The sequence below is a fragment of the Canis lupus genome, chromosome 13 (assembly GCF_011100685.1).
Source record: "Canis lupus familiaris isolate Mischka breed German Shepherd chromosome 13, alternate assembly UU_Cfam_GSD_1.0, whole genome shotgun sequence".
In the NCBI taxonomy this organism is placed as follows: Eukaryota; Metazoa; Chordata; class Mammalia; order Carnivora; family Canidae; genus Canis; species Canis lupus.
The window spans coordinates 50,663,590-50,675,926 of NC_049234.1; the positions used below are offsets into that span (position 1 = coordinate 50,663,590).

Sequence of the window (12,337 nt, forward strand, 5' to 3'; positions counted from 1 at the left end):
AAATTCTCTAGAAAGCTGTTGTCTCTGTTCCTGGAGGTGGGCCTGAAATTACGTGTAGGTCAGCAGGGCTGAATGTGAAGAGAGGAGAAAGAGGATAGACCAGAATGAATGAGAACAAGCTAGAACCCACATTTGGTCTTCACTGCTTCTAACCTTGAATGACCTTCAGGATAAGCTGGACCTTTTCACTGTAGCTCTGTTCACCTGACTGAACTAGGACTCGTAAAAGCTGAAAGAGGAAATACTCCAGAAGTTGAAGGAGACTCAAATGAAAAACATCCAGATTTTGTAAGGAGGGACTTTATTTGAAAGCAGCCAAGTTGGCCTTAACATTCCCCTCAGCTGGATTAAACTTGAGACAGTTTTCCTCCTGATGAAAAGTCCCTGACCTCCTTTTTTTTTTTTTTAAGACCCCTTACTTTAGAAAACTTGGAATTATATAGTCTTGCTCTACTTCTTAGAAATATATGTAAATCTTCAACCTCTTACCAGTTTTATCACCCAGGAAATGACTTTCTCAAAGATGAGGGATCATCTCTTTGACATGTAAACATTGAAGGAGATAGCACTTCTATGTCCCAGTCTTTGTGGGAATGTAGGGACCTGACTTCCATGGGCATCTATTAGTGAACACTGATGGCCTAGTCACAGAAAAAAAAAAAAAAAATTTGCAAACTCAACAATAACTCAGTGTGCTGGACACATTCCAGTGATCAACCTCCCCCTCAACAGCCTGCAGTACTATTCTACTAGCTCACCCCAGCACCTAGAAACTTTTCTGCCTTTTGTTTCAATGGAGTAGGGTTCAATCTCTTTCCCCTATCGCAGTATCTTCAATAAATTATTTCTTGCCTACTTAACTTCATCTGGTGCAGTTTTTATTTGACAAAAGAATTATTGCAAAGGGGAAGGAGAAAGTGAGGGAAGGGACAGTTGCAATGGGGTGAAAGCTGCGTCCATAAGACTTCAAGCATCTCAAAGTCTAGGTAGAGGTTTATTCTTTCTCCTTTCTTTCTTTCTTTCTTTCTTTCTTTCTTTCTTTCTTTCTTTCTTTCTTTCTTTCTTTCTTTCTTTCTTTTTTTTTCTTCCTTCCTTCCTTCCTTCCTTCCTTCCTTCCTTCCTTCCTTCCTTCCTTCCTTCCTTCCTTCCTTCCTTTCTTTTTCATGAGAGGCACAGAGACACAGGCAGAGGGAGAAGCAGGCTCCCTGCAGGGAACCCAATGTGGGACTCGATCACGAAACCCTGGGATCATGACCCGAGCTGAAGGCAGACAGACACTCAATCCCTGAGCCACCCAGCCACCGCCCCCCCACCCCCACGAGGGTTTTTCTTTTATAGAGGAGTAAATGAGGCTAGAAAGAAAAGGATGTAGGGAGGTGGGATGAAAGCATGGCAGATAGTAGATCACAGACTGTTTCAATCAGAGGCCAGCTTATTCTCAGAAGTGGATGCTAAAGCAAATTTGTGTGTTGGCCACAGTTGAGCAACCTGGGAAAGGAGAGAAGTTTAATCAAAGTTTGGTTAAAAAGGATTTTGTTCCCAGTGATCAGTGGGAATGAGCAGATCAGCTTATCATTTATGACACAAAGTTCTGTGTCTGTCCTTGTCATAGGTAGACAAGTGGAACATATGTAAGTCATATCTAGTCATAAGGTAGGGATGGCTCTTTGCAGTAAGCTTTTTTTTCTGGAACACAAAAGGTTGTGGGAGAGGGAGGAGATTTCCTTTTTTTAAAAGATTTTATTCATGAGAGACACAGAGAGAGGCAGAAACATGGGCAGAGGGAGAGGCAGGCTCCATGCAGGGAGCACAATGTGGGACTGGATCCCCAGACCCCAGGATCACACCCTGAGCGGAAGGCAGATGCTCAACCACTGAGCCACCCAGGCATCCCAAGTGGGGAGATTTCATAACCATCCATGTTTTTGAGAATAAAAGGCTCAAGTAAGATTCAAAATTATTGGGATTCAGTTGTGGGACTGGCCGTTGCCGCCTCACACCCACAAGTTGAGGCAGCAGACCAGCAACAAGGTGTGGGAGCTACAATGACCCCTGGTTACCCTACACTGCCCTTTCAGAGGATAATGCCTGTTGTTTCCTTTCTACCTAAATGGAAATTTCTCTTGTGGCCAACCATGCAGTGAAAGAAATTCTGGAAAATATGGTTTCAGCTTGGTAAGTTGATACAATACAAAATGAACCTAGTGAATGAAACTGAAAACAAAGAAACTCAAAGAATCAAATAAACAAAAATCTAGTGTGATTCTGAACAACTCGAACTGTGAGAATAAATATATCCTGCTAAGGAAGTCTCAATTCTATATGGATTAGAAAATCATAGTGGATAGGATGATATGTGGATAAAAATTGCCATTTATTTCAGAAGCATCTTTGGCCTAATTAAGTGCAATGTCTTTGATGTGTCTATGGTACTTACACCTAATCTTGTTAAGAGTTATCACCTTCTATTGTAATTACTTTTCGGTGGTGTGGGTCTTCCAAACTAGACTTGGATTCCCAAAGTCATAAAATTTTTGCATTGTTTTTTAACTTGCAAATAAGATTATGCCCTACTCATACAAGGAGTTCATTATAGACTTGCTGAAAGAATGATTGAAAGAGGTAATGACTTCTTCTAGAAGGTAAACATTGAATTCAGGACTTGAACAAAAATATCATGATAAAGGAAATAAACAAGTTACATAAAAATGAATATTATCTTACTTTTTGGTTTGATTCAGCATTCTGACCAAAGACAAGCTTGTAAGGGCATTTTGAGCGTTTCAGCGAGAAGTCTCCAGAGCCACAGTCAACTAGCACAATTGTTTTGTTACCAATGGTTACAGATGAGCAGATCACTGAAGCAGAAGATTTCTTTTCAGGATGGGATTCTTTTCAGCATTTATTCTTTTTGTGCTTTTTGTTTCATTTTGTTAACAAGAACTATACCCAGAGAAAAATAGTTCATGTACATAGCCACCTGTTTTTTGGGACAACACAATAATGCAGTACATCTATAGTATATGTACATGTACCCTATTAGAATCATTGCTGTTTTCTCATCTTAAGCCTGACACTGTCTCTGCCTTATTCAAAATGCTATCCAGTAGGCTCCCATTCTGGATCTGATGGAAGCCAGACAAACTTCATTATCCCTTTCACATTATCCTAAAAACCTTGTCACACTTCTCTCTGAGTTGTTACCTCTTTCCATCCCTATCTTCCTCCGACCCACTGTTCTTCTCAATCGTGCAGACCTCTCAGAAGCTTCCTGATTTCTCACCACTTCTCATAAGAGAATCAGCTAACCCTCACTTTTAAATACAATTATGGTAACCAGAAAGACCATAAAGGCCCTTTTTGTATGTAAGTATTGCTTTCATCCCAAGTCCTTAATGTTCTGCCCCAAATCTTTTCTCTTTGACCCCCCTTTAGCCCACTCCAGTCATTGTTCCTACTTAATTCAGTATCACTGTCTCCATTACTATTTCTATAATATTTCTGATAATAAAAATTGCAATTAACCATTTAACTTAGTTAGCAAATGGCAATAGAGATCCCTATGAGGATGAATCAGAGAAAGCTCACAAAAACTGTATGAAAATGTTATTGTTATCTTCATTTTACAGGTGAAAAAACTAAAACCCAGGGAGTTTATGTAATTTATCCATTATTGCTACTAAGTGTGAAACTTGGTACTCAGACCTGAAAAGTCTGATTCCAGAGACCATACTCTTAACCTCTGTATTGTGCTGTCCTCTGTGATAATGAAATGAAAAAGGAAACATAAAAGAAAAAAAAAGTCAGAAAGTCAGCTATAGGAAATGACAAAAACTAAGAAAAAAAAAAAAAGAGGGGATCCCTGGGTGGCGCAGCGGTTTAGCGCCTGCCTTTGGCCCAGGGCGCGATCCTGGAGACCCGGGATCGAATCCCACATCGGGCTCCTGGTGCATGGAGCCTGATTCTCCCTCTGCCTGTGTCTCTGCCTCTCTCTCTCTCTGTGTGTGACTATCATAAATAAATAAAAAAAAAAAATTAAAAAAAAAAAGAAAAGAAATGACAAAAACTGAAAGGCAGATTAAGAAAGAGACCTGCAAAGATGAGTAATGATACAGAATGATAGTAATCAGAGAAGAAAAAGAGAAGAATGGAGGATGATAGAAACACATATGCTCAGAGAGGCAGAAACAAAATACATTGTCACAAAAATAGCAGCATAGAGGTAGAAATTCAAGTTTAAAAAAAGAGTAAATAGCTTAAACAACTGTTAGACATAGTGGAACAGCTACACATAGATAAAGCAGCTTACATTTAGACACATGTGATCTATGAATAAAGATGATGAGGAATAATTGAAAACCAAATGTGGAGAAAGAATCTTAAGATGAGTAGCTTAGCAACAGTAGGCCAGTGACACATTTACGAGATAGTGGCGGTACTCACTGTTTGTAGGGAGACCCTAAAATTCGTCTTTTTCTAAGTTACTTGGTGGCACGTATGCTATGCTAACTAAACTTGGAAAGAGACATGATTTAGAACTAAGGGAGCTGTAGTCTCTAAATTGCCTGCACAAGAATCATTCCAGTGACATCTTTGAAGTACTAGTTTTATACCAGAAAAATGTATAGGCTTTCTTTTTTTAGGTCACAGTGGTTGTTGGAAGCTTGGGAATGAGTAGACCTGTAAAAGGTCTCCACAGAGGAAAGGTTCTGGTTGCCTCTTCAGAGCAGGGGGAAACACATGTATAAACTGTGTTGGAGGGTGGTCTGCTATTATTTCCATTTTTTCCTCCACATGTTCTGTTCCTGAAGTGTGGATGGGACTACAATAAAGTATCAGACTCACCAAGCTGCCAGCCATGCTACTATCAGTTGTCAGGTGTGGTTTTTGTTCTGCAGTTGGCACAGAAGGAATGGGCAGAGATTACTGCCTATTTCCTCAGAATCTCAGACTAGCTATTGTATATTTCTGTAATTGAAGGCTTTGTTCTGCAAGTTACGGAAGCTCCTTCATTCATTCATTTGAACACGAACCAACAATTTTCTTCACAATTTCATTGGAGTATAACCGGAGTACAGCAGTTACACTGTAGTTGATCCTTGTTTGCAATTCCGTATTTGCGAATTCACCTACTTGATACAATTTGTTTGTTACCCCCAAATCAATACTCATGGCACTTTTGCAGTCAGTCTCACGCAGGTAGAGAACAGAAAAAAATTTAAAAAACAGTCTCTGTTTTCACACTTCACTTCTATTATAAATAAGTGTGCTCTTTTTGGCAGGTCTATTCAATAACACTTTGTTCACATTTCCGTGCTTTTTTGTTAGTGATTTTGCTGTTTAAAATGGTCTCTCCAGCCAAATGCTGAAGTGCTGTCTAGTGCTCTGAAGTGTTAAGAAGGCTGTGATTTGCATAACCAAGAAAATATGTATTTTAGATGAGGTTTGTTGAGGCATGAGTTCTATCTAGTGTTTCTGGCTCTGAGTTCAATGTTCATGAATCAACAATATAATACATCCCCAAAAGGAAGAGGAAATTTATCAAGATATATGTGAGGCTGCTCCAGAAGGTACCCAAGTAACATCTATCGATGAAACTATCGAAAATGTGGAGAAGTAGATAAATTTGTAGATTCATCAGATGAGGACTAAGTGGAAAAGGCAATAGTGGACTGGAGTATGGTGAGGCTGAAAACTAAAGAAATTTATGTCCAGAAAATATGAAACCCTCCTTGACTGGTGCTGGCTGGCTTCTGTGTTTCAAAAGGCCATATGATGTGTTTCATTAAAGAAGACAATTTAGGTGACACAAACAAACAGTATTTCAGTATTTAACACTTCATGAAGTGATACTTTCCACTCCCAGGAGTTTAGAGAACTCCAAAGTAAGAGAGAAGGGTTTGAAGCTTCTATAAAAGAGGCAACCAGGAAACAAGGAGGTACTCAGCTTAAGTTGATTGGCTGGTTGATCTTATTTACAGAGATCGAGAAACAAGGAAGTAGGGAGCCCAGAGTTGTCTTGAAGTGTTTGTGGACTGGCTGACAGGACATTGCTGTGCTTCCGGTTTAATAGAGGCGTGTTTACTGAAGTTTCAGTTTGCTGACTGCTGATATGGTACCCTGAGGAAGGAGTGGCTCCATCTCAGGGCTAGAAATTTATTTCAACACGTGAAAAATGTTAAACTCACGTACGAGGTAAGTTCTGCAGATGAAGAGGCTGTGAAAGAATTTTAGAAATACCTGCTAAGTGGTAATGTGGAAGAACAGATTTTCAATGCTGAGGGGACAGGCTTATTTTACAAGAATGCTGGCAAATATAGAAATTGGTCAATTCATGTGCATACATACACATAGGTGTCTATATGTGTGTATATATGCATATGTGTGTATATGTCTGTACACATGCAGGTGTGTAGATAGGTACAGATGTATTTATATCTGAGAAATAATTACAAGATAATGAGTGTTTTCATCACAACCAAAAGTTTTCTTGTGCTCTTTTTTTTTTTTTTTTTTTTTAGATTTTATTTATTTGAGAGAGATTGAGCGTAGGAGTAGGGCAAGGAGCAGAGGGACAAACAGACTCCCCACTGAGTACAGAGCCTGACATGGGGCTCAATCCCAGGATTGGAGATCATGACCTGAGCCAAAGTGAGTTGCTTAACTGACTGAGCTGCAGACCCAGGAGAGCTGGTGAAAGTTGCTTAACTTTCTTAAGCCGTTTTGTAATTCATTCCTCTCTTTACCATCCTCCCATCTCCAATCACTAAGTTGTTTTCTGAACCTATAATAGTTTGTTCTAGAATTTCATATAAATGTAATATACTTTAAAAAATCTGGCTGCTTTTACTCAGCATTATGGGTTTGATATTTTTTTTTTCTGTTCTTGTGTCCATCAATAATTTATTCCTTTTTATTGCTGAGCAGTGTTCTAGAGAATGGACATGCCCATTTCTTCCTTCCTACACATAAATTTATATTTATTTATATTTACATTTATATTTATCTCAGTGTTTGATTATTACAACTAAAGCTGCTAAAAACATTTTTGTATACATGTTTTGTGGACATAATGTGTTTGTATCCTTTGGTTAAATAGCTTGGAGTATTATGGCTGGGTCAGGTGGTAGGTGTAGGTTTGATTTTTAAGAATTAATTTTAGCCATTAATATCTCATTATGATTTTAATTTTCATTTCCCTGCTAACTAATATTGTTGAACATTTTTTTCGTGTACTTTTTGGCCATATACTCTTTCCTAAGATGACTATTCAAGTGTTTGTTTTATAAATTGGATTGTCTTTTTATTATTATTATTAAAGTTTAAGAGTTCTTTATATATGTTCCAGTTACATTCCTTTTGTCTGATAAATGTGTTGTGAATATTTTCTCTCAGTCTGTGGCTTGCCATTTTGTTTTCCAAATGGTGTCTTTCAATGAGCAAAAATTTTAAATTTGATGGGGTCCATTTTATCTATTTTCTTTCATGTTTTGATTTCTTAAGTTTCTTGTAAGAAAGCTTTATCTACACCTATGCTTCTAGATGGTCATCTTCTCCCTGTATCATCACATAGTCTTCCCTCTGTGTATGTCTGTGTCCAAATTTCTTCTTCTTATAAGGACACCAGTCATGTTGGACTAGAACCCCACCTTAGTGATCTTATTATACTTTATCTATTTTTTAAAAGATTTATTTATTTAAGGGAGAGAGAGAGCAGGGGGAGGAGCAGAAGGAGAAAGAGAGAGAATCCTCAAGCAGACTTCCCCACTGAGCGTGGAGCCTGATGTAGGGCACAAGCCCAGGATCTTAAGATCATGACCTGAGCCAAAATCAAGAGTCCACCACTCAGGTGCCCCTTTAATTACCCATTTTTTAAAAAGAATTTATTTATTTGAGAGAGAGAGAGAGAGAGAGAGAGCACAAGAAGAAGGTGAAGCAGACTCCTCACTGAGCAGGGAGCCCATTGTGGGACTGGATCCCAGGGACCTTGGGATCATGACCTGAGCTGAAGCCAGGTGCTTAGCCAACTGAGCCACCCAGGGGCCCTTAATTACCTAAGGACCTTATGTATAAATAGTTACATTCTGAGGTCCAGGGGTTAAGGCTTCAATATATGAATTTTAGAGGGACACAATTTAGCCTCTAACAAAATGTATCATTTTTCCAACTGTTTTTATTTTTTTTCATTTATGTTTTAATGTAGCAGTTTGATGATAATGTGCCTATATTTGTTGTTATTTTATTTTAGTTTAATTTTGTTTAGTATTCACTTAACTTTATGTCTTTCATCACACTGGAGAAAATTTGGGTGATTATTTCTTCAAATATTCTTTGTGCCTAATCTCTTTCTCCTCTCCTAATACTTTAATTTTCTTAGGTTAGGACTTTTGATATTCTCTCAGTTATTTGAGCATCTATTAATTTTTATTTCCAATATTTTTTCTCTGTTCTTCAGATTGGATAACTTCTACTGACTATCTACAAGTTAATTTCATCTCCATTCTCTCTAGCCCATCTAGTTAGGTGTTTTTATTTATTTGCTTTATTTTTTTAATATTTTATTTTATTTTGAGACAGAGCAACTGAAAGAGAGAGAGAGAGAGAGCATGAGCAGAAGGGAGAGGGAGGGGGGAAGAAGACTCCCCCTGAGCAGGGAGCCCGATGCAGGGCTTGATCTCAGGACCCTGGGATCATGACATGGGCTGCAGGCAGATGCTTAACCGACTGAGCCCCCCGCAGGCAGCCTTGTTTGCTTTATTTTTTTGAAACAGTATGTGAGTCATATTTGAAGTTATTTATTGAGGTCTTATAATGTAGGACATCTTGCTAATGAAAATGCTAGCACCTCACTTCTTGAGCTCTTACAATGTGTCAGATGCCGCACTAAGTACTTGCAAGGTGGGCAGATAGGCAAGGCAAGGCCCAGCCTTCACCCTGGTATAGTCAACCTTACAGAAAAAAAAAAAAAATTATTTTATTTTAGGTATTGCACTTTCCACTTCTTATCATTACCATTTGGGTTTTTGTTATATTTATCTGCTGAGAGCTCTTATCTTTTCATTCAATTTAGTGCCTTTTGTTTACCTCAGGAGCATAGTAATAATAACTGCTTTAAAATCTGTCAGATAATTTGCTCTATTTGTGTGATCTCCTGGTTGGTATTTGCTGATAATCTTTTCCCTTGGTAATTTTTCAGATTTTCTTGATTTCTTTATATGCTGAGTAATTTTGAGTTGTGTCCTGAATATTGTGAATGTAAAAGTCTGTAGACTCCAAGTCATATTATAATCCTCTGGATAATATTGATGTGTTTGTTTTAGCAGGCAACCCATCCAGTTAGGTTTAGTCCTTAAGTTCCGTTGCCATCCGTGACTGCTTTGCTTGGCCTAAATTTATCTGGGGAGAACTGGGGATGATTTTTAAAGCTCTTATAAACTTTACCCTACCCAAAAAGTATAAAACAGGAAAAAGAAAAAGTTGTTTTACATTGGATTTATTTTAACCAAGTCTATTATCTCTTATTTTGAGCAGTCATAACTTTTAGCCATAGTTTATATAATTTGAGTATTTTTTCACTTCAGATTTAGATAGATACTGCTGTGATTTACTATTATTTAGTGGTAGATTTTGGATTAAAAGTTTTATTAAAAATAGTTGTTTTCAGCATTTTTGGAAATCAAACCTGACAAATCTTGATACCTCAGGAGTGGAAATATAGACCTAAGAGTTAAATGAATGTATGATTTTCATATGAAGCTTTTTCTTATATAGAGAAATAATCAGTTTTACAAAGTGTTAGGGATACATATTTCCCAATGTGCCTGACTGACCTTCAAGGCCTAGAACAGTAAGAACAGTGCCAAAATGCTTCAAATACTCCGTCTAGTCGCCCCATGATGATGTTTAGTGGTGGTGGTGGCTCCCTGTACAAAATCTTTAAGCTCCTCTGGCCATCTCTACCAGAGCAACTAAGTGTATCACAGGGAAATTATGTTTCACATATTTTTTTCCACACTAAGCTATAAACTCCCTCAGGCAGCTTCTGTTATTCGTTTCTACACTCTCAAAACTTAACAAAACAGTTTGGCATATTGCAGACATACTTTAAGTATTTGCTAAACTGAAGTAAAATGTTTGAGAAATACCAAGAACACTTCCATGCTATGGGATTTATTCACATATTTTCCTGTTTGCTTTCACAAATGACTGTTAACAATTATATTGAATAAGCAGGAATTTAAGTGACTGAAATCATAAAGTAAGATTCCTTTTCTCTCTAATTGTCCCTACACACCACCTAGGCTTTTTTTCCCCTAGGCTCTGGAACAGATCTTAATCAGTCCTTATAGATTTTTCCAGTTATTCTTAGACAGTAAAAATTTCCTGGTAACTGCCAGTGTAATAATGTAACTCACTAAAGAACATATCAAATCCGCTCTGTGAATTTAAACACCTGGGACACAATTTGAATACACTTGCTTCAGTCTGGGAAGCCTGCTGTGAGTTAAGGAAGTGAGCATGATCAATTTGGTGAGCTCTCTGTTTCTTCCATTTTGTGACCATTCTTGGATTGCAACAGGGGAAAGGAGAAGAGATAAGGGTCATAACCATCTACTTTGAAAATATAATTTTGACCTGGCATCTGTGTGCTCAAGTTCAACACTAAATCTTTCTCTCTTGAGACATTCTGATGATTTTCTTGGAGATTTCAAAGATTGCAGCCTGCCTTGTATTAGGCAATGCCTCTTTGTTGTTGGGAGCTATGTGGTAACACCCTCAGCCTCCCCATCTAACAATACATCTCCAGTCTCTTTGAAAGTGACCCTAAAGGCAGCTACCATTTGCATGATCTCTTCTAGACTATGGGAAGCACTCCTCTACTCTATCAGAAATGGCAATATAATTTATTTCCAGTATGGTCATCTCTTGACAGTTTTAGCTGAGCCAAAAATCAAGAGGTTCTCCAGAGAAAACCAATAGAATGTATATATATTCCTTATAATAAATCTTTTGTATATCTGTATTATATAAATCTAGATGTATATAGTATCTTATTATGTATATTTCCATATAAGCTGCAGACCCAGGAGAGCTGGTGATTTCATTTTGGCCCAGTCCAAATGCCTGAGAACCAGGAGACCTGATGATGTAAATTCTAGTAAACAAGCAAAACAAAACAAAACAAAACAAAAAAACACAAAAATCCAGGAGACTTGATGGTGTAAATTTAGTCTTGAGACCGAAGAAGAGCCAAGTTTCAGTTTGAGTCTATAGGCATAAAAAGACTGATGTTCAAACTCAAATAAATGGTCAGGCAGGAGGAACTCTCTCTTACTTATGGGAATGTCAGTCATTTTATTCTATTTAGGTCTTTAATTGATGAAGGCCACCCATCTTAGGGAGGGCAATTGGCTTTACTCATTCCACCTATTCAAATGGTACTCTTGTCCAAAAAACCCCTCACAGGTACACCTAGAAAAATGTTTGGCTAAATATCTGGGTGTCGCCTGGCTCCATCAAACTGACACGTTTTTATAAAATTAAATTTCATGTTAGCTATATCTTTTTATATTATATTTCTCCATTATATATATCAAAAACTAACTTCATGATATGTCAAGTTGTAAAAAATATAGCTCTTTTGAAGCTTTTCTCACCTACTTGGAGTAAAGATGAAGTATTTACCTCTCCTCCCTTATGAATTGGATAGGGAAAATACCATAAAAAGCCAATAATTTTCTCTGAAAAAGCTTCTTTTTTGGCTTCTCACCCTCAATTCATTTATACCTTTGAAGTTCTATTGAGTTTCAGGATGCAGGGATTTGATTTTCTCTTGTTATGGGGCTGAATTGTGTTCCTCCTAAATTCATTTGTTGAAATCCTAACCCCCAGGACCTCAGAATGTGACTGTTTTTGGAGGTTAGGTCTTTAAAGAGGTGAAAGGAGATTATTGGAGTGGGCCCAAATTCAACATGACTGGTATCCTTATAAGAAGAGGAAATTTGGTCATAGATGTATAGGGAGAAAACCATGCATTGCATAGACACAAGGAGAAGACAGCCACCTACAAGCCAAGGACAATGGCCTCAGAAAAATAAACCAACTCTCACAATACCTTGATATTAGAGTCTAGCTTCCAGAATTGTGAGGAAATAAACTTCTATTGTTTAAGCCAGCTAGTCTGTGGTACTTTGTTATGGCAGTCCAAGTAAACTAATATATCTCATTTTTAAGTCTTGCTTAGATGGTCTAGCAACTGTAGTTTGGAAGGCTTTCCTTTATTTTGTTCTTGACCTGTGGGGGTTTTAGCAGAAACTTTGGAGAGAAAAAAAAAATC

General features: G+C 37.7%; 1 long non-coding RNA gene across 2 annotated transcripts in view; it reads right to left on the minus strand.

The window, feature by feature from the left end:
• Positions 1 to 12,337, minus strand: part of LOC102153092 — a 51,341-nt gene that overhangs the window by 2,917 nt on the left and 36,087 nt on the right. The window lies entirely within an intron of this gene.